General features: G+C 45.6%; 1 protein-coding gene across 3 annotated transcripts in view; it reads left to right on the top strand.

Annotated features, from left to right (window-relative positions):
• Positions 1-23991, top strand: part of LOC119466489 (protein kinase C delta type) — a 711485-nt gene that overhangs the window by 195616 nt on the left and 491878 nt on the right. The window lies entirely within an intron of this gene.

A 23991-nucleotide genomic window follows, 5' to 3' on the forward strand; every position in this document is an offset into this window, starting at 1 on the left:
ATTGCGTTCTTCATTGATTTGCACAGAGGCAAACCTCCGTCATTGCTTAGATATTGCGAAAAATACCTCAGATGGAATAAAATACCCTGCAGACTAAAGATGACCACGACTTAGGCCACGTTTTGTTTGGATTATGTCGCACAAACGAGGAGGAATTTTCTAACTTCTCATTACGAATATCAGCCACTCGGTGGAACTCATGGTATTAATAAAATCGGACGAAAACAATCTTATATTTTGCAGCAGCTGCCACACCGTCAGCTACTCCATAAGAATACCTTGGATTAATTTTTACCATAAGAATACCAAGAGCATTTTTGCTAAAAGGGGCTTGGACTCTGGGCTACCATTCAACGGTCTCCCGTCAGATTACATTCTTTGAAGCCCTGCTCCCGGCAAACTTATGGAGTTGGAGTCGATAGTGCATGACTACTGATGCAATGAAGGCAATCCGGACGAAGTGACGCTGAGAATGTCGCCACAAGACGCGAGTGACAGTGTGAAGAATATTCCTTGTAAGAGTGGTGTCAAGTAAAACGCAAAACCGAACACCGATTCGCATTGCGAAACCAGTCTTTCGAGACCCTAGAAATGCATAACTGGGCGCAAGTAATCTTTTGTGCGGCGTGTGCGGATGCCGACGTTATCATTGCACACGACTGAATCGTAAGTATAAATGGGTGGGGACCTTACATAAAGACGGAGCTTTGGGAATGTGATAATACACTTGCGAAATGGAGAGCGCCTATGAAGTCTCCAACATTGTGCAAGTGACAGCAGTTTAAGGTGTTTATCATGGACATAACGCAGGCGGTGCGATTATAAATGCGTGTAGTAAATCTAACTATGCTATCTCAACAACCTCAAAGGTATTAACAAGAGTGTGAGACAATTGGTTCTATATTGAAGCCGCACATACAAGGTTTGTCCTAAGGTTTTTCTACAGTAATCACTAAATAACATGCACAGTTAGTACACTGTTTAGAATACAGTTTATTAACAGCGTACTTATAGAATACACATTTTTATACTAATAGCTACAACGAGAATGAATATCACAACGAATTTTAAGTAAGGATATTTCCAAGTCAGCGCTAGTATCGCAGTATCCCAGTTCCTGCAGAATGAACATGACATCTTTGCGCTCCGGCTTGAAATATCTAATGTACCACAAAGTGCATAAACATTTAGTCAGATCTTGTTGTTTTTCTATCTGAACAGCGCCATTTTCAGTGCACGTAATTCCACACTCAAGTAAGCTACCTAGACAGGCACATTTTCCTCATTGAAGAGTTTTTCTAGAAAAGTGTTGCAAGTAAAGTGTAATGGATACATCTAATTGATGAGTTTCCTAAAAAGCCACCTTTTACTTATCTGCGAAAAGACCTTTCTGTAATAAATCCCTGGACACACATGCCTTTTCGATTCTGCTCCAAGAGGAGCTTTAACTGGGAGCTAGGCTGACTTGTACGTATTCCCAAAGCACTTACTCCAAGCAAGGAGAGAGGGAGAAAGAAAGAGAAAAAAATTAGCACTATCCCTATGAATATTTATAACTCGAACATTCTTCTTGATGCTTGTGTCATTGATCTCAAGCTGTAGATTCGCCGAATTCTAAGTAGTTATTCGGGGCATACAGGCTAACGAGTGGCTTCTCACGAAGGCACTTCGCTGCGGGCAGTGAAGATTAGGTGCACAGACGGAAGAGGGCAGAGAATGCTAGAAAGAGGAGCGCAAGCACCGAATACTGCTGCCAACAACTGACCCACACGTCAGCAGCAAACTCAAGCATCGCGTTAGCCTGGCGAGCAAAAAAAAGAAAAGGAAAAAAAGGACGCTTCGCAAATACCGTTTGCACACAGGTAAGACCATCCCGCATCTCCACTCCGCAACAAGAGGAGCCGCGCAAGTGCAGGTCAGCAAATTGGTTGCGCCAAGTCAACGAACACTGGGCCAAACACACGATGGCGCAAGTCAATCGATATTGACAGGGTGGTCTTGCGACGCTGAGAAGCTGCCGTCACGAGGTCTTGCCCCTTACAGCAGCCTATAGACACAGCACCCTCTCACCGTCCCCCTTCGCCTGCACCTATGTTTGACTTGGCCTGGACTCGATCGGGTCGCTTGTCGTTACACCCCCCTGCGTGACACAGTAAATGAGCGCGGGCGGCTGGCCAATGTGGAGTCTCTTCTTAAGCAATGCATAGATGAGCTTTTAAATACGGGACTCTCTACTCTGGCACTCGTACTGGTCACGAACCATGGCAGATGCTATAATGACTACGATAGTTCTTGTGAGATCACCGAAGCTAAGCATTCTTGGAGGCGGTCAGTGCTTGGGCGTGAGACAGCGTGGAAACATGTAAGCTTGGAGCGTTGCAGGTACCGCTGTTGACGCGTTATAGCACAGGTATCCGCCTAGATTTAAGGTGTCTGCCGTAGGCGCCCTCCTCTTAGAGCCGGTCAGCCAAGGGTGCACTTGAATACTTACTCGTAAAATTGAGATACTGCAATAGGCAGCCACGCGTGATCAATACATATGAAAAAAAAACTACTTATTACCTTAAATTATGAATATTGCATAAGCTCAGCGATTACCATAACAAAATAAGACCAAAGCATAAAATTGTGACAAAAACCAGGGAAGTGCATCGTGCCTTCGTGAAGTCGGCTTAATACATACCTTGTTCCTTAATTCGTTTGTTTATTCTTGTGTACAGTGCCAATGCGTCTATTCTTGTTGTGCTGAGACACGGTGCACAACTCCGTTTTTTTAGCTTTTAAGACTTGCACAATGCTGTCTATTGCATCCTAGTTATATGTACCTAAGGTTTCTACCACTAATTTATGAACCGCCAAGCACAGTGTACTACGATTCATCACACCTTGTAAAAAGAATGTAAATAAAGGAATTCTAAATATCTAAAGAAATTAATTGTACATGTTATGTTCTCTTCCTTTGAGAAAAGACCGAAAACACGTACCAAGTTTCAATTTGGAAGAAGGCGCGTGAGTCACCGTATGACGTTTAAACCAGCTATGAAATGTTGGACAGTACACTCTCAGCTGCCTAAACTTTCGTCGTTCTTGCTTCAGATGACCTACTGACTTTTTATAATAAAGACCTAGGAGTCAATTTCTTTTCGAAAATTCATGATACGGTGGCGAGCTGCTTCGTATGGTATATACAGTATATAATTTTTTCTATTTGGCACTTTCACGAACATCGGTTAGAACGTTGTTTCTTAGAATGCTCCAGATAATTCACCCTATAGGCAAGTATCGCCGTACAAATATCCTTTAATTTATATGGCTCGCCTGAAGTGGTGCGGCTATTTTTATCACCTACACATACGAAAGAAAAGTTTGCAGATTGCATGAAACGTGGGAGTTTTTGCTAATTCAAAAAATTTGCCCACACAACGAATAGTAATCAATGTTTATGAAATGTTTATTCCTTAGATACAAATGAATATGACATCTGTGCAACATATTGGAGAACGGCAGGGGTTGATGTAGTGGACACACGTTTAGGTGGCGGCATTCTTTTGAGGAATTCAGCAGATACTTATTGTGACAGGTCCATAGAAGACGCATTTTTCAGCTGAGAACCATCGTATGTGAGAAGCACTTATTTGCAACATGCGTGGTGCATTGCAACGTGCATTATTGATGTGCTGGTTTGTTTATGTTGTGAGTTGGGGACGTCCAGATTCAAGTACGCTGGTTGACGGTGAAGTGCGGGGTGGCGCGTTGAAAAGGGCGAATAGTGGTCTATCAAAACTGAAAAGAACGAGGTCGCCACGGAACTTCAAATTGTACCCTTGGTCATGAACTATCGCACAATCTGAAAACGTTGGGCCAAACATGTAGCGTGCCAATTATTTTTCACGACCCCGACAAACTTTCTCGCCTGTGCGCATGTAAGGTTGGGAAGCAAAAGTTGACCACCTGCTGGAAGAAGCATACCAGGACTTTTGTTTCGTGCACTGTGGATGTTGTACATGATGTTCCTGTATTATGTGGCAAGAAATATATCCTGCAGACAGGTAGAAGGATTGTAGCTAAGGCAGGAGGGCGTGATTTAGGCTGCAAGAAAAACAGGCTTGTTCGCATGTCTGCGCAATGCGAGGAGTGTTCGTGCAAGCCATTGTTCGGGTCCATTAGGGTGCTCGGAAAGAGTAATAGTGTTGGCGCACGCAAGTGGCTTGAGGCATTGTTTATTCGCCAAAATGGTGAAACGAATATCAGCGACGCCTCTGTTTTCCTTAGAAAAAGTGAATTCTATATGAAATAGAGACTTCGTTTAGTATATGGTGGATGCTTGTCTTCACTGGTTCTTCGCAATTTCGCTGGGCGAATGTTTCTTTTTCACATGTCGGATTCAGTAATCAGCTACAACTGAGCACCTATCCTCCCTGGTTCCTGTCAAATTTGTTTTCGGCCGTTCCCATCCTCTAAATATGTACCACCTGGCCCAGCAGCGCGTTATTTTCCTCTTGCTAACACATGGAAAATGACACTTGCTGCGTGTGCTGTGAATACAGGTCCGAATTTCGAGATCGAGTTCCCGTGCCTCCTTCATGAACGCAGGAAACCATTTCTTTCAGTGGTTCCAAACGGCGATATTCTCGAAGCAGAGAAAACACGCGTTATTTCTTTTTGTAACAGTACTTAAGGAGAGGTTTGTGTCTATATGTATGGCCGCCAACTCCTCTTCTCTAACCTGGTTTGTGTTGCTCATAATATTCATAACAGAAACAATATTATGACAACAGCCCATAGACGCTCGCGTACTACAATATAAATTTCCACACAGCATAACACGCAACGTTATCATTCACTAAATAATAAATATTCTTGGGCAGACTCAAAGGATGTCTGTCTTGAGTGCTACATTAAAGTAAAACACTCACCAATTTCGGCACAAAGGCTACAGAACTTATAACATCATCTGTAATGATATGCTCGTATAGACAACGCTGATGTAGCACTTTGATTCCGACACGGACACTCGGCGTAGACGCGTCCTTTCTCGTCATACTTGCAAATCTCGTTGACGATCCGCTTCGCTTCCCGAAGCATCCAGAAAATGTGCTCGATCTCTTCTTACTCTTAAGTCTAGGTGAGCTACTCTTCTATCTTCGCGGCGATACGATGTTGTTTTGAATGAGCACGGCGACGAGTGTGCACTTTAATCTCGTTTGCTGTCAGAGCTCGCAGAGGCGCCATTGCAGCAATTCTGCATGTCGATATTTTTGACATCAACCTTCCCAAATCACTGATAAGAGACTCATTTTATATGCCACAAATTGGACGTCTGCAGTAGAACAAGTGCCCGTGGAAATAAAAACGTAGCACTGTTCACGAGGGTGTATGGCGCGTGCTGTCTTTCTATTTATTGTGGGATAATCCGGTAATGAAGACTCGATGCTTTGAGTTGAGTTTCTATGTGCTTTCCTTCACTTTCCATGCCATTGATCGATTCCATTAAGGGGAGATGCTCCTTGAAACAACTTTTTCAAATGATTTGTTCTAGAGATTCATGTAGATTCACTGCCATTCATAGAGTTTCTTATGTAGATTGAAAACATGTCATTAGATTTTTGTAGCTACTACATTCCTTTAGTTATTACATTCACAACGGCATAATATAGTGATATTTTCGGCCACTTTCATGTGTAACAAGCTTTCACAAAAAGCACCACGACGTAGCTTATTTAGCAAGTTGTAGACCGCGGAGGACCATATCTATGTAAACAGCGTGTACAATTTATGAAACTATGCAAAAAAAAGAAATAGGAACACTTTACCGAATTTTTTCGCAATTCCATGAAATATTATCTTGTACTTTTCCAACTACTACTGAGAGATATTGCAATATTAAGTAGATATCAGGGTTCTACATATCTTGAAGAGTATGTATGCAAACTTTCCATCGTATAGGACAATTATAAGTGCACAACGTTTATTCTCATGGGATTATGAAAAAAATAGAAGTGTAGTAAGTGTAGTAAACGTTCTCTTGTATAGTTCCACTAATTTTACATGCTGTTTGTATAGATATCGGCACTTTGCAGTCTACGAATGAACTAAATAACATATAGCACGAGGTTTTTTGTGAAAATTTATTACACAAAAAAGTGCCCGCAAATATCACTATATTTTGCCGTTGTAAGTCAAGAAATGTAGCAGCTCGACAAAAACGGAATGACATATTCGAAGTATGCTTGAGGAACTCTCTAATTGGCTCAATTGTGAAACCTCTAGTACAAATAATAATAATACCAAAAATTAAAATAGCATCTCCTTTAAGAATTATGTGTGATTTACAGACACCTTTAAAACAATATTATAGCTAGAGGTTTTGTACCTTTATTTATTGTTTTATTAAGCAGAACAGAGGTGCGTTCACTCGCACTATATTTAAGCACGAATGCAATCATACTACTCAGGCCACCGTACGACGAAAGCCACCGGTCAATCCTTATGATTCGTTGCGTTGATACAAGTCATTTATGAGCACATCTCAAAACAGCACATAATAGCTTTAAAGAGACCGTAGCAATCTCACTTCATCATTACACATTAAGCAAATATGAGCGGAAGCAAAACATATATATGGAGGTCAATCCGAGCATTTATTTGACGTGTTCTTACTGTTTGTGGAGTCGGCCATTTTGGGTACCATCTTTCGGTCACGCTGACGGATTTTCACGTAATAGTGCGTATAGTGCTATCACATTAAGAATCAACTAGGCTCGAGATGACGCCATCAAAATTCATTACTACGCGGCCAGCTGATGCGAGAAGCCGAAGTGGCATCGCCACTGGCCTTTGCTTTGCAGCAACGGCACTCGAGCAGCGGCGAGTGACGATCTTACGATGGCGCGATCTTACGATGGCGCGGTCGATCGAGTGTAATAGCAACGCAACTTCTGTCGCAGCCCCAAATTGTCGTTGAAACGTAATGACCAATAATTAAAGAGAAAGAAGCTAACTTGCGCACACCTCCTTCGCCCACAGTGGGTTTCGGCCATTCATTGAGGCTTCATCATCATCATCATAATCGAACAGACAACAACTTATAGGCATAGATTTTTTTAACTAGTAATCCATAAGTATTGTTTGTCACGTCACGTTATGTCTGCTCCACAGCTAGGACGCTGCGGCAGTGCAAGTAGACGCTGTGGAGCTGCTACGTAACCTGCATGGGAGCCGTCATTACGAACAGTTAGCCGCGACTGCGCTTAAACATTCGAGCAGGGATATGAGCCAGCAAACAGACCTCCAGCACTCCTGAGAGGTGTGAGAATTCGTTGATACGGCTTCTGTATCTTAGCTGTCAGATTGCCATTCATTTATGAATGTTTATTTTATAGCGCAGCATTTGTGAGCCCGTTCCTGGGGCGAGTGTCGGCGTCGGCGTTGTCGGCGTCAGCGCTTTGTGCTGCATTCACACCTTCAACGCAAGAAGACGTGAACATCAGGCCGTATAGGCGCGTTTTATGTGCGATAACGTCATTGCCTTGCACATTCAAAGTGCATAAATTTTTATTTTGTTTCGTGAGACCAAAAGAGAGGCACCAGCGATCCATAAATTTTGACCTGAGTCACGTGAATGTCTTCGTATATACATCTCCTGGATCCATTTTTCTTGCATGGTCAGTCCACCATCCCATTCTCTTGAACGTCGAATTCGGTAAACTCTCTTTAGTGAAACCGACAATGCTATTGCAGCCAGGCGTTGCACTATCTGAAAGTTTTCGGCCCGCCTTACGCGGAAACGCGAAATAAATTTAGCAAAATAAAATGAGAAAGGGAAAGCGCCAGTTTCCATTCACGCGACGTCTGAAAACCCCGTGAGGTCATTCACCGCGCTGGGTCGTGCGTGGGTGGTGCATTTTCTTTCCGGTTCAGCGTGGGCGACTTTAAAACCTCACTGTGCCCAGCGATATTCTTCATGCGGATAGGGAATGGAGTACGGCTCCTACGCCTCTCGGACAGTTTTACTTTTTATGAATGAATGTAATCAATAGCGATATCTTCCTGAAAGCTCTCGTTTATCGCGAAAGTATCGTGGGTATGTTAGACGTTTTAACGCTGGACGTTTTGCAAGCATTTGTGCGTATATGGTTGCTCCGCAGTTAACACTGGAAAGCCTTTGTTTGAGCTTCCACTTCAATAACTTGACTGAGCAGCGAATAATGTGTCTGTTTACTGCTTCGCTTCAACGAGCTTAGCAAGGAACCGCATCGAACAATTTTTCGGGGCATTTTCTGAAAAGCGTCGCTAGCAATTGTACGTGTACGTGGGTGTAAAAAGAAGACTGACAGACGTGTTAGAAAAACTTTTGTTCAGACATAACTATGATTTTCCTGTTCAAATATATGGAAAATTGAGAAAAGCTCTGGTAACTAACGGCCGAACCAATGTGAATGAAGTTTTAGCATTTATTCAATAAAGTCTTATGATGCCTAAATTATCAAGTAGAATTGCGCTATCTAGCGCATCAGCATTTTCATACAAATTGTCGAAAACGGTGATTGCCATAAAATTCAAACACATAGTTTAAAGCTCCTGAACTAGTCATGAAAAATTTGTAACGCAACTCTTTAATATGATCATTTATCATTTTCTGAAATGCCAAACTATCGGTGAATGACTGCGCAACTTAAGTGGGGTTGTTTCAGTTTTGCAGGTGTTTAGCGTAAGTTCGGGTCCTAAATTAGTATTATATGAGGTGTGCTGCAAATGTTCGTTCAGTGCATCTAAAAAAAAACCTTCACTCATGTTCAGACACATGAATGAGTCACTCTCAAAATATTCACTATTAAACACAACCACAGGTTCCACCTCTTCCTCCATTGCTCGAAGCACCATTGTATATCCTATTCTGTTGCGCATATCATCAGCGACATCGTTTTCTCTTGAATTATTCTCATAACCACGAAATTGCCAGTCGCAGGGGGCTAAATCGGGCAACTAGGTAGGCTGTTCTAGCCCCGTAATGGAATTGCGTGTCAAAAGCGTACCCACTACCGATGCAGAGTGCGCAGGGGCATTGTCGTCGTTAAGAATACAGCGCCACTCTTTGGACAAGTCTAGCCTCACGCGGCGCACGCGATCTTTCAGAGGCTTCAGGTCCTCCACGTAGAAAGCAGAATAAAGGAGAGAAAGAGAGGGAGACAGGGACGTTAACCAGAAATGAGTCTGGTTGGCTACCCTATTCTGGGGGACCAGAAAGAGGAAATAGAAGAAATATATAGAGAGAGGAAATGGCGGGGGGGGGGGGGGGGGAGGAAGGACGCTGTGAGCGAATGGAGGCCGCTTAAAAGTGCTTTCTGGAGAAAGAGGTAAAAATATTTGTTGTAAGAGAAAAGCTCAGAAGTCGAACTTCCGAGAGATATGTGCAAATCTGCACGCCTGCCATGTTCAGGTGATCAATGCGTAGCTGCAGTGTGATAAATTGTGGGAAGGAGGTAACCTATGTACTTGTTCTCATTCACTTGGACACTGTGGTTCCCTCCAAATTTGGGTGCTCGCCGCTGCATCACCTGTGATAGTTTATATCATCAGCAATGTAACTGGTTACATGTATTTCGTTAACGAAAAAAGTAATTTATTCACCATGAGCGTTACAAAGTAATCAAAGTATACGTTAAATAACACACTTAGAAAAAAAAACGTAATTGATTACAAGTGATTATTTCAAAGGTATTTGTTACATACAAGCCCGTTGCCCAGGCGGTTTCCCCAAACCAAGTGTTTCTGCTGTCATTCTAAGACTCATTCGGCGCTTACTGAAGACAAGAGAAAGCACACAATAGTTGTTTTTCCCCTACGCACGGGGTGTCAAAGAGTACTGACTTTGCATCGTTCTTCAAACCTTCACGGCCTTTCCAAAAGCGCTAGGCCCACTTGAACACATGTCTTTCCCTTAAGGCATCCTCTCCCTAGGCGTCTTACTAGATTCAATAAATTTCGGGAACATTCCTGTCCAATTTCACAACACATTTTACATTGATCTTTTTTCTGTCTGTTCGCCAATATCCATTTCGACCACGACTAAACATTGCGTGCACAAAATTGGAACGCATAAAATTTTATCACGTTATAAAGCAGTGTGGCTTGTAGTATAGAGGTCGAACGAATCACTTCGAGCGGATAGTGCGAGAGAGCGGCACCGCAACAACCTCTGCCCCCCCCCCTTTTTTTTTTTGCTTACTCATTGCAAGACTTTTTCCGACAGGCCTTGTATTCCTAGCCGGTGTATCATACAGCTTGTCTGCTGTAGATGACCAACTAACAGCTTAAAATTTTGTCATAACATTCTTTACTGCGAGCATAGACAGTTGAAAACTTAGTCATTCATTTTTATGCTCTGGTTTTCAGCAATACGTGGAAAAAATTATTGTGTACATAAAAAAAAATCACTGACGCTTACGATACTCCCTAAAGCGATATTTGAGCCCGTCTCTACCTGTTTTCATTTCCCAATATATTGAGGCAAAGAATTTGAAAGAGACATGTAGCAGAGTAGGCAATCGTCGTATATCTGATCTGCGGGTCAAACGCATCGGCTTTTATGCATGACTCGTCGAAGGTTCCAGTGTGATCGCCGGTGCCGCTTGGCTTCCAGAAAGTACTACAGAATTCGCGTCGCAAATACAATCAGAATACAAAACAATCGCAAACCATGACAATCGAAATAAGCGTGATCGAGACCAAACTTAGCAAACCAAACAAGCGTGAGCGAGAGCTGATGCGTGCCGACGGTATGTACGAAAGTAGCGGTCAGGATGTAACCAGATACGAGTACGCATCGAGCGGTCGGGCGGGTCCGCACGAAACCAGTTTCCTGCGCGCACGTAACTGAACGGGCCGCTCTCATTGGTTTCCACCGTTAGCAGCTCGCTTCTTATGTTTCGCTGTTGTGCTCGGTTACACCGCCACCGACGTTCGCCGCAGAAGCGGGCCATTACAAAAAGCGCTCTAAAAAAAATTTTTTTTAACCCTGTGCATCCTAAACTTTTTTAATGCAGTAAATCTCATAAGAACTGATGCACTGAATTCCTAGCGGAACGACCTTCCCTTCCCGTGTGGTTAGATGTGAGCTCTAGTGGTATAGTAACTTCTTGACGTGTATCACGTAACGAAAAAACAGCTTTTAGGCTACAGTACTTCACCAAGGGCCCGCGAAGGCTGTCCGACATGCTGCAGTGATAATAAACGATCAGTGTAAAAGTGATGCGAGATGATGAAGAAAGGGGATGAAATGTGGGTCTGAGAGCGCGGACTGGCAGATTATTGAATTACCGACTTGGTTCTCGATCGGGAGCGTTACTTCCGCTGTACAACGGCTACCATTCCCTTTCCCTGGCGCGTCGCTGCGTTATTTCTTTTTCATGCGCCCGGTCAAGCGAGCAGGCCTAAGATGTCACGTACGCGGCAACGTGACACATTAGACCTGCTAACTTAAGCAGACAGTGAACCAATAGTAAAGACAGCAAATGTGAACCGAGATGCAGGTACGTGCTGATTACGGGGCCATGACTGAATCTAGTGCTCTCTTTCTCTCTTTCTATCTCTCTCTAACAGACACTGACACACACTCACACACACACAACGCATGCAGTCACACGCATGTGCAAACGCACGCACGCACGGACACGAGGACATAGAAAACCGAGAGGTGTCATTGTTCCGGGCCGACGGCAGCTTCCGGATTTGTTCCGCCTCGACAATCGCAAGCCACGAGGAGACAGAAAAAGAATTTTTTTAATATATATGTATATTGTGGCACAGCTGCGCCAAAGGGCTACACGTTTGGATTGTTGTGCCTAGCTTGCGGGTCAGAACCGTAAAAATGGCTCGAATTGCGCCGGCATTGCTACACAACACTGAGCGCCACCGCGAAGGGCTTGTGTTGAGGCTGTAGCTTTTGAGGAAAGTGGCAGCTGGATGTATAGCCCGAGTTTTGTAGACTTCATCTCTAGGAAATTGGGGGTCACCGTAGACATCGATTCTGGCGCCCACCCACATTCAAGAGTTCACGACCGTATTAGGGAACCCGAAAATCCTTTGAGTACTTTCCCGAGTACATGCGAATGGCACTTCTTGGTATTTAACCCGTAAGACGCCAACGCCTGCATAAGAGTAGACGCATGATCATTTCTACTACCCTGGCCTGTAGATGAAACGAGCCCTGCTGGCTCGCTCACCCGGCATCGGGAGACATCCTGGTTCTTTTAAATGACTTTCACGAGGTAATTGTTTATACTAATTCAAGTTGTTCATTTTATCGTGTGTGGTTGTTTCGCTTACGGCGGCGCGATTGCGTGCTTTAAGACGTAATTACGAGACCTTTGAATGGGCTGTTTCTTCTTGCGAGGAGCAAATATTCAATTAACTTCTTGGGTTTCACGTGCCGAATCCACAATGTTGTTATCCATATATGTATATAACACCTTGTGATCGCCCTACATAGCAGCACGCATTGGAGCACATTCGGATCAAAGTCTTTTCTAGCACCCATATTGGAACGATGTTGCCACTTTTGGCGAATGTACAGATCCCGAGTACGCGAGAATAAATTCCAGCCGCTGCGGCCGCATTCCGGGGCGGGCAAAATGCAAGAACGCCAGTGTACCACGCATTGGCTGCACATTAAAGAACCTCGGGTGGTTTCCCAATATAATACGGATTCCTCCACTGCGGTGGGCATCAATCATTTTGTGGTTTTGTACGTAAACTCCAGAATTTGTTTTAATGGGGAAACATTCTTTGGCGAGTACCGCAGCAAAATCTGTCTGCCAGGTGAAAAATGTAACCCCTTGTATCAGCACAAAAATGCGTAATTTGCGAAGACATTTCATAGTTATTCATTTAATGAATCATGGACATTTATTAAATGACCATGATTGGCAGATTTAGTAGGATAAAGAACAATGGAAAAAAAAAGGTTGATCAGAAAGAATACGCATATGATCAGATTTACGCATACCTATGGAATACATAGGGTTCCATAGAAAATGCAGGGTAGGGCTAAGTGAAATTTGGGGGTGGGCCAACTAAAGTTTGAGGGTATGCTTAGCCATACTTAGACCACTTCAGTGATGTTTCTGCATGCTTTTACAGCGATGGTTTTTATGCCTATTGTTCCGTTGAGTTTTCATCGTAAGCAACACCTCAGGTCCCGCGCGAAAGCGCTCGTGCCACTACGCGCGCCTTCGTCTTCTTCCACAGCTCGTTCATCGGTGTGAACGCGCTCGTGCCACTGCTCGGGCGTTCGTTGTCGTCTTCTTCCACAGCTGGCTCGTCGGCATCCCTCGCATATGCATATTGAGTAGATTAGTTATCAATAGGTATCATTGTCAAGGTCATCAGACTCCGATGTAGCTAATAAAGGTTTCTCAAAGATTAGCCGCTGTGCGACCCGCGTCGGCCATGTCTACCTTAACACCGCCCTCTCTTTGTCGGCGTTCCAAGCGCTTGCGTATGTAGTTTCCTTTCGTTCCGCTCTCCAGTGGCGGCGGTTTAAAAACAAATAAGAAAGACAAGTTGCCGTTCTCCCTTTTGAATTTTACTTCGCTTCTGTCATCGTAATGGCGAGGCCGCCTATAGTTCGGACTCCCGAGGAGCAACGCGGTTTTGAATAGCGACGGCGAGAACAGATGCGAGAGAGCAATCGGCCCCGTCAGCGGGCCACAAACACCGATGGTCCCCCGATCAAGACAAATAATGACGACCGATCAAGAAAATAAATGTGTCTGCGTACCATTGTCCACGATGACCACCGGTCAAAAAACAATATGTGCCTCCGTACCTTAAATTTCTTCAAAATTCTGTGTCATGTCGGTGTCGTGTGCTAAACAGCTTCGCTGGTCATCCATCTTGACAGAGTAGAATGGCTCATGATTTGTTTAATATTTTGTCTGATACTGAACAGGGGGCATCAAGTGGCCAATATAAAATGTAGTTTAAGTGAATGGGAGCCCGACTGGACCAAAACATACGCTGCAACCACCGAATTACCGGATCACAAGTGTGACACTTTTAGGTAGACAACATGACGTCTGCCGTGTGGGAGTGATTGTTGGTAAATGTTCTTGCATAAATAAAAAGGAAAGAAAGAGAGATGAGCGCCGACGCTAGCCATTCGAACACTCACCTTTCAAGGCAGTTTAGGTGTCTTGCGTTCGCTTTATCGATTTGGTTGTCGAAGATATTGCTTCAAATAGAAGCCGCTGGCGCTTATAACAGTGTTGTGATTTGCTATTGCAGGCGTTAGTTTTAAATCACCACCAAGTTACTCTTCTAGCCAAGATCACAGCCTATTGTTTAGGCAAAAGCTCTTTATAACGTAAATTTCATGCTAGTCCTAGCTACTAGTGTGCGTTTAGGCTCCACCAAGATGATCGCGGAAGCAAAGAGTTAAATTGTTGAATAACATGGGTACGTTGTGCAAAACAGTATCCCTCGTTCGTTAATGAGAATAATTCCTAAAGAACACTACGGGAATTCAGCAGTCTTTCTATGTATCTCGACAATATTCCAGAACTGCGACCTCGGACGAACTTTCGCAGCCTGGAGGAGGAGGAAATAAGAGAAAGGCAGAAGGCAGGGAGGTTAACCAGGATAACGTCCGGTTGGCTACCCTACACCGGGGGAATGGGAAGAGGGAACACAAAGATGACAGGGAGAGAGAGGAGGGAAGGAAAGAAGAGAAATGAGCGGTTAGTTCGCTGACGCGTGTGTTAGTGCACTAATAGTCACAGACGTTGACACAAGCCCGTCGTCCTCAAGAAGCACAAAAGTGCCTTCACCGCTTTATGGGCCGACGAGCGATGGGGGCGGTGTTCCAGCAACACCTGCACGGAAAGCGTCCGATTGTCCAGTTTTTTTAGCGCGTTAGCGAGTTCTTGTCTCTCTTGGGCATATCGTGGACAGTGGCACAGCAGGTGGTCAATAGTTTCGTCGGTGCCGCAGACCTCGCATGCTGCACTGTCGGTCACTCCAATTAATGTAGAGTATGCCTTTGTGAAGGCAACACCTAACCAAAGGCGACAGAGAAGCGAAGCTTCACGTCGAGGAAGTCCGAATGGAGGTCGGAGTTGCAGTGACGGGTTTAATTGATGCAGTCGTGTTAATCGTAAGTTTGGCGAGTTCCACTCGGTCAGTGAGAGACTGCGTGCCAGGTGTCGAAGCTGCCTTGCGGCGTCTGTCCTCGAAAGTGGAATTGGAACGCGGAGCTCTTCTTGGTGTGATGTGCGAGCAGCGTTGTCTGCGGAATCATTGCCACTGATTCCACAATGACCAGGTACCCATTGAAATACAACCTCGTGGCCTTTTTGTTGGACGTGATGGTGAAGTTTCACTGTTTCGTATGTCAACTGTTCATGACAGCCGCGTCGGAGAACTGACTGCACGCACTGTAATGCCGGTTTTGAGTCTGAAAACACAGCCCATTTTGTAGGTCTTTCAGAGTCAATGAATTCTAGTGCACGACGCAGAGCCGTTAGTTCTGCTGCCGTTGAGGTCGTGACATGCGATGTCTTGAACCGCAGTGTTATTCCTCGCGTTGGTATAACCACCGCACCACCAGAACTGGACGACGTAGTCGATCCATCGGTATAGATGTGCACGTGGTTGCTGTACTTTTCATGCAAGAGGAGTAAGCTCAGTTGTTTTAGAGCAGGGGCCAGTACATCTGATTTCTTCTGTAGTCCTGGAATCGTTATATGTACTTGTGGACGGCTCAAACACCACGGAGGAAGCACTGGCTTGGCCGCAGGTGCGTACCCTGAAGTAAACGATGCACGATGTGCACTGACAGTAGCGCTAAATGTCGAGCAGGTCCTTTCAGCAGTGAGGCTCGCCAGGTGGTGGGAAGGGGTCCTAGCATAGTGTCTGAGATGCGTACGCATTGTCTCAACGGCAATGTGCGTCGTGATTGGGTAATCCTGGGCAATGGCAATGGTTTCAGCCGTTGACGCACTGCGTGGTAGGCCAAGACATATCTTAAGGGCTTGGGCTTGAATGCTTTGAATCATGCGGAGGTTAGTCTTGCAGGTGTTGGATATTGCAGGCAGGCTGTACCGAAGGAATCCAACGAACAGCACCATGTACAGCTGTAACATACCGTGTATGGATACTCCCCAACTTTTTCCTGCAAGGAACCTGAACAGGTGACAGATAGCAGACAGCCGCTTTTTCACGTAATTCACGTGCGGAGTCCAAGACAGGTCTCTGTCAATTACGACTCCCAGGAACCTGTGACTTCTGCTGTATGGTATAAGTTGTCTGTTAATTGATATTCCGTAAGCAGACATTGGCTTCCTGGTGAATGCCACCATTGCGCACTTTCCACATGAAATTTCAAGTCCTCGTTGACGAAGGTAGCAAGATGTCATTGTGGCTGCCTTCTGAAGCCGAGCGCGAAGCTGAAGTCGTGTTACACCTGATGCCCAAATGCAGATGTCGTCCGCATAGATGGAAAGTTGTACGGTGCTTGGCAGGTTGTCAACTAATCCAATAAGGGTTAGATTGAAAAGCGTCGGGCTAAGCACTCCGCCTTGAGGCACTCCTCGGCTACCGTAATGCTCGGATGTAGGGCCATTTCAGTGTGCACGTAGAATGATCTTCTCTGTAAGTAGCTGCGCACCCACATATATATCTTACCACCAAGTCCTACTGCTTCTAACGCGCCAAGGATGGCTTCATGGGTGACATTATCGTAAGCCCCTTTAACGTCTAGAAACAGAGCAGCAGATAGTCGTTTACAGGCCTTCTGGTGTTGCGCAAATGTTACCAAGTCAACAACGTTGTCTGTAGACGAACGGCCACGCCTGAATCCGGTCATAGCATCTGGGTAGATTTCATAGTACTCTAAGTACCATTCCAGACGTGTTAAAATCATTCTTTCCATTGTTTTTCCAACGCAACTTGCAAGTGCGATAGGACGGTATGAGGAAATGTCCAAAGGCGACTTGCCAGCTTTGAGAAGTGGAATGAGGCGACTTGACTTCCATTCCTGCGGAACCGTACCCGTCTGCCAGGAGTCGTTGTATAGGAGCAAGAGTGCTTTCCGAGCTTGGTCTCCTAGGTTACACAGGGCACGGTACGTAATGCCATCAGGTCCTGGCGCTGAAGAACGCCTGCACAAAGCCAGCGCAGCTTCTAGTTCTTCCATAGAAAACGGGCACTCCATGCGGGGATCGCGTGAGAACAGTGGGTGGTCGAGCGTCCCCGTTCCCGTTCCATCGGAATTTGCCTCGCCAGCAATCTTTCTGCAGAAAGATTCAGCGACATCAATCTCCCTACATTGTAGATGTACTGCCAGAGATTTAAACGGGTGGCGCTGACCAAAGGTTGTGCGAAGGCCACGAACAGTCCTCCATATAAGCGATAAAGGTTTTCGCGGATCCAGGGACTCGCAAAAGGATACCCATTGTCGGGAAGCCAGCTTGTTCATGTGACGCTGTATTTTCTTTTGTGTTCGTCTAGCCAATCTCAAGTCATGGATGGACTTCGTGCGTCTATATCTTCGTTCCGCACGACGGCGAATTGCTCGAAGTTTCTCGAATTCGATGTCGAAATTGGTGCGGGCAGAACTCTTCAAAGACGAATGCGTGGTTGTTTCTATGGCATCCTTTATCGCGCCCTCTAGGTTGCAGGAGGTACCGTCACGACAGCAGTCTTCCATGATTATTTTGTATTTAGGCCAATCGGTGCAATGGACGGCTCTGGGGGACCTGGAGCTAGTCAGACCTTCAATCTTCAAATAAGTTGGGATGTGGTCGCTACCACGCGTTTCTAAATCCGAAAACCAGTGCACTCTTCTCGAAAACGAACGTGAAACGAAGGTAAGGTCCAAGCAGCTACTATACACTGATCCACGCAGATAAGTGGGGCTTCCATCATTTGACAGGCAAAGTTCGCGTTCAGAGGCAAAGGACACCAATGCTCTGCCTCTAGAGTTCACTTTGGAGCTTCCCCATAGGTAATGGTGGGCATTAAAGTCGCCAATGATCACCCACGGCTGTGGAGTCGATGTCAAAATTCCCTGTAAGCGCTCACAATCCAGGCGACTTGTTGGAGATAAGTAGGCACCAAGAATTGTAAACGTGAGCTTTTTCTTCTTCACTGTCAAGCAAACATATTGATTCACTTCGTCAGGAGGCACTGGGTGATGCACATAAGTCAAGTCACGGCGTATAAACACAACAATCTTGCTGCACTCTCCGTGGGTAGAGGACATAAAGCCCTCATACCCGGACAGTCTGATGGGAGCTGACAAGTTTGGCTCGCATATCACGATAATGGGGAATTGGTGCGTAAAGACAAACTGTCTAAAGTCGGCCATGCGTGACTTAAGCCCTCTTGCGTTCCACTGAAAGACAGATGCATTCTTGACCTCCTCTTGAAACGACGCCATCTCTCGGGCTGTGGTTTTACCCTAGAGCCGCAAGTACCGGACTCAAGGTGTCCAGCACCTGCAGTGCGCTCTGCGCCGACGGCGTTTTCATGCTGCTCAGTAGAATGCGCATGGCGTCCATAAGTGACTTCAACATAGCTATGACTTGGCGATCCTCAGTTGTCGTCGCATCAGCGGTTTGTGAAGTCATCGAGGGCGGCGCGATTTGATGCGACTTCGAGGCAGGTTGTGCTCGTGGAAGTGTAGGCCACTCTTCAGGAGGAGCGAGTGTTGCCCCTTTCTTCGTTGTCGCAGTGTCCGTCTTTGTGGAAGTCGGCGTTGGTATGGTAGCCGCTTTGCTGGAAGATGGTGTATCTCTATCGGTAGATGCAACTCTTCGTGATGCTCTTCGGTGGCGATGTCGTCGTCGCCGCCTGAGAGTAGCGGCAGCCTCTCTGTGTGTAGAATGGTCCCGTACCATACGTTTGAGTACTGCTCGCTCGTTCCTCACCCGCGGGCAATCCTTGGATGAGGCCTCATGGTTACCATGGCAGTTAGGGCACTTTAACACAGTTGCGCGGCAGGCTTCTTCCGAATGAGATTCAGCGCACCGTGGGCACACGAGATTGTTCCTACAGACACCTTTTACGTGCCCCATCTTGCAGCATTTGTAGCATTGCAGGGGCTTCGGTACGTAGGGCCGGACTGGATGGCGGACGTGGCCAACTTTGACGTGTGAGGGAAGGCTGTCTCCCTCAAACTCAAGCTTCAGGCAACGTGTGTTGCCAAGTCTTGCGATGTGCGTGATAAGAGTGCCTTCTGTAGTTGGCTTTATTAATATTGGCAAGTCGTCCGTTGGTATAGAAATATCGACATCATAAATGACGCCGACAGTGCTATTGCAGCCTGTAGGAATCATGGATCGCACTTTCACTTTGTCGATCTCCGTTACGTGCCGCAGGCTTTGCAGCGCACTACGGTGTAGAACGTCTACTGCGAGTACATTCTTCCGTGCGTTTATTCTCACGTCTTTGATCTCATTTGGTGCGATTCCCTCAAGAAACGCAGAAAGGACTTGCCTGTTCAGGAGTCGCAGATTGGACACAGGGTCCACGGGCATGAAGAGCATCGTGTACGGCCAACGCTGTGGTGTTGTCTTCACGGTGGAGACACTTGCCGATGATGACCTCCGTAGCAGTCTTCTTTTAGTAGTTCGGCTCATGACAAGCGTGAAATCGTCGTCCGACGAGTCGACGCTGTCCGAGTACGAGTACAACTCGGTTGCCTCGCTGTCCGTGTCACTTGACGCGTTTCCACGTTTCCTGGACGTGACCCGACGTGATGGTTGGGCGCCAGGAAGGTCCTCGACGGCTTCTTCATCCATTACCGCAACAAGAGAGCGGCAGCTCCCCGATTTTGCAGAGAAACAAAACGAGACAAGGGTACAAGCGTTCTATGAAAGACACACTTCGTCGTCGTCCTTGGTAGAGATCAGCCTGTATTTTTACATGACAATAGCCGCTAATAATTGACTAAAGCTTCGTTCTTGGGCTCAAACTGGTTTAAGCTATTTAGACCACTGTGGCAGGAGTGCGATTAGCTTTCTTGCGCTTTCCTGGGCCTTCTTATTTCGAGTAAATATACCTTTCACAGTTACGAAACCTACTTTCCAGATCGGCTATTATATTCTGCTATGGGTCAATTATCTAATGCACTGAAAACCGTGGCCCGTTTCCCTAGTGTCATCGAGTCCACATCAACGCTGACGCACTGAGTGCAGTTAAGAACCACAAGCGAATTTATGAAACACTGCATATGTGATCAGATTCCTTAGCGTAGAAAATGTTCATGCGCTGCCATCATAGCCGCCTGGATGCCTAGACCACTGCGCTACATCTAAATGTAGTACAGTGGTCTCTGCATCTAAATATAAATGCTTTCTGTTTCTTGTCACCCTGAGGCTCTTCAAGTTTTCCTGATATGTAACAGCCACTCCGTCTTCACTAACTCAAAAAATTACATCAGAACTCATCTCACGTTGATTGCCGACGGTAATGTGTATTGACACTTTTCCCAACACTCCCGTGGGCGCTACCATGCTTTATCACGTGGTGACGCGTCCATTCCTTGCATCAGCTGTCTCCGTTGCCTCCGTGTATACAATGCAAGTACATGACGCCGGTGCGGCGCAGCAAACCTCCGTTTCGACGCACATCGTAGACAGTGACTGTGTGGGCGACACGAAGCTTTGGCCACAGCTTTAGAGGCCATGTAAGTGCTTTCACAGCTCATTACGCCTTGTCCAAACGGCGCGAGCAGCGTATACGGTGCTTGTACTAAAAGCAGAGCTAGAAATGTATTCCAAGCTGTCCAAACTTTCCTTTTATTGCGATAGCAATTATATGGACACTTCGACCAGATTTCTGCCGTCGCCGTCGCCGTGAGGTTCCCTATAGATAAAATCTTCGCCGCGCGCCGTATGCCCGAGCGGAAGCGTGCGGGGACGCGCGCTATCACGGAGAGCGAGCGAACGCACTCAATCTCCCACGCGCAAGCAAGGAAGCGGGAATCCAGCGCCGGTGAGAGCGGGGGGGGGGGGGGGGGGGGGGGCACACTTCTACTCTGCCAACAACTGCGCTCCTCGCTCGCCCGCACCGTCTCTTATCTCCACACGGCTCTGACCTTTATGCGCCGTGCATTCGCCGCTCAGTTTCCGCTGAAGCGACAGACCGCACGTACCTGCGCCGCTGCGGCGTTTGCGCTTGCTGCCAGAGTTTTGACAGTCGTTGTCTGCAGTCATTCAGTGTGATGTATTCATGTTTGTTTGTGCGCGCTCACACCACGCTTGTTCATTCAGTTAGTAATAGTCGGGCCACATTTTCCAACGCACGCTACACATGCAATGCTGCCCGGATCAGCAGTGCAGTGCTACAGGTGTGTCCCTTCGCACGCGCTGCCCACGGGAAGCGCTTCTAATCAACACCACCGTTTCACACGCGCCTTCTCGTGGTCATCGAGTCTCTCTTCATGTCGGTCTACTTACGCCGCAGCACACCTGCTTACTTAATCAGCTCATGTTTACTACAATTCATATTGCTACCAAAGCCGCTCACCTTACTTGCACAGCAATGACATTGACAAAGCCGCTCACCGCTCACCTTACACAGCAATGACATTGCTGTGTTGCTATCGCATTCATTGCTTCGCTCTTAGGGCGAAACTGTGACATTTTTATGAATGAAATCGGGATCAGTGCGCTCTTTGTTTATTTGGCAAATATTTTGAAGCAGCGGCTTGTCATGTTTCTGACTTAGTATACTAAGTTCCACGATGCGGCCATTATCTGATTGTTTATTTTCAGCCTAATCGCTCGCGGGTGTGCTCTGCTGCGATAGATTTGTTCTTGCTGCACACAATGCTTGTAAAGCGAATGTTTTGTACTTTGTGACAGCTTGTAGCGAAGACGTATAATCGTTATTCCCTCGCTTACTCTGTGGACCGTCACAAAACGTTCAGTTTCCAACATTCGTGTCTTGTCGGTGTAGTCACCGTCACGCATGCCTCGGCGCATTAATTCAAGTGAGTATCCATTCACTTATTATTGATACGTTGACGATAGGGCGGGCGAAATTTTGCGTGCGAGTAGGGGTGAATGTGTGTAAATAACATGTGAGAAACTTACTATGCCAGTAAGTGGCGCCACTTCCTTTTGTAGCGAGCGGTACTCACTCTTAAGTGCCGACGTTCCGGAGTTGAAGTGTGTTCTTAGGAGCTAAGATATACAGTGCTGGCGGATGAAGTGTCTTTTTTTTTATTCAAAATACCCCTAAAGGCCCTCGCGCAGGAGGGTATTACATAGGGGGTGTTCAATACAACAAAAAATTTTATACAGTGTGATTAGTCAAACGTGGAAAGAACAGCGCATGAGCGAACACAAATTTCAAAAAATACTATTAGCTCCAAATAACACAAAGATAGACATGGAAGAAGCAACAATAAACAAAGAGAGAACAATGTGTCCGAAGTTATACAATAAAAATAGCGATAGTTTTATTTTCATTTTACAACTTCCGTCATTATTAGTTCATGAAATTTAACAGAATCAATGACGGTGGCTATGTGTGATGACAGTGCGTTCCAGTCAACGATTGTACGTGGAATGATGGAATGAATGATTGTGAATAGTTCAAGGTATGACACGCAAAACGCTTCACTTTGAAAGGATGGTCACGTCTGGGAAGGATCGCAACTGGTGAAGAAAAGAAGTCGTCATGAAGCAATGGGTGATGATAAAGTTTGTGAAACAGTGATAACCGTGAAGCTGTGCGTCGTTGAAACAAGTCTGGCAGTGTGGCACGAATTTTCAATGCTGAGACACTAGAATGACAGGAATAGTCTGAAAAGATGAAGCGAACTGCGCGGTTTTGAAGTGATTCGATGTTGTTGATTAAGTAAGATTGGTAAGGGTCTCAAATGGCACATGCATACTCGATTTTAGGCCGTATTAGGGAGATGTAAGCAAGTTTACGTAGGTGCGATGGAGAATGCTTCAAGTTATGTTTTAAGAGACCTAATGAACGGTTAGCAGATGCGAGTATGACGTTGATGTGATAATTCCAGGATAAGTCTGAACTAAGGTAAACACTAAGGTATTTGTAAGTAGTAGTAAGTTCAACTGCAGTATTATTTAAAGAGTACGAGGTGGAAATGCGATAAGGGCGTTTAGTGAAGGACATAAGCTTAGATTTAGAAGTATTAAGGCACATTAACCATTTAGAGCACCAAGAGGTTACGCAGTCCAGGTCCGCCTGGAGTGCCCGTTCATCATCTTTACATGAAATTTTGCGATAGATCACGCAGTCGTCCTCGAAGAGCCTGATTTGGGATGAAACTGTGTTAGACAAATCATTAATAAAAATTTTAAAAAGCAAGGGGCCCAGGACTCTGCCCTGAGCAACGCCTGAGTATACTTTCCCAAGGAATGAGGAACTGTTATTGACGGATGTGCATTGGACTTTTCTTGAAAGGATATCTTTAATCAATGCGAGTACAAGCGGATGAATATTAACCTGTGTTAATTTGATTAACACAGGTTTTGATTGAGGCACACATTGATTTGAGGCACACGGTCAAAGGCTTTGGAAAAATCAAGAAAAATTGCTTCAGTTTGTATGCCAGCGCCAACGGAAGAATGTAAATCATGAACGAACCCGGCAAGTTGAGTGTCGCACGAGTAGCCCTTTCGAAAGCCGTGTTGGTATTTGAAAATTATGTTATGCACTTCCAGATAGTTAATTACCTGCGAGTGAATTATATGTTCGAGAAGTTTGCAAATGGTGCTAGTTAATGATATTGGCCTATAATTAAGTGGGGATGAACAATCTGCAAATTTAAAGATGGGTGTTATTTTAGCGATTCTCCAGTCTTCAGGGATTAAACCAGACGACAAGCACTGCGTAAAGAGAGCAGATGAGATGCGATGAATGCCCTGAGCAACATTTTTTAGTATCTTGTTATTGAATCGAAGGTGATCAGATGCTGAAGTCGTTTGAAGTTTCCTGAGTAAGGAAAAG

The sequence above is a fragment of the Dermacentor silvarum genome, chromosome 10, assembly GCF_013339745.2.
Source record: "Dermacentor silvarum isolate Dsil-2018 chromosome 10, BIME_Dsil_1.4, whole genome shotgun sequence".
Lineage (NCBI taxonomy): Eukaryota > Metazoa > Arthropoda > Arachnida > Ixodida > Ixodidae > Dermacentor > Dermacentor silvarum.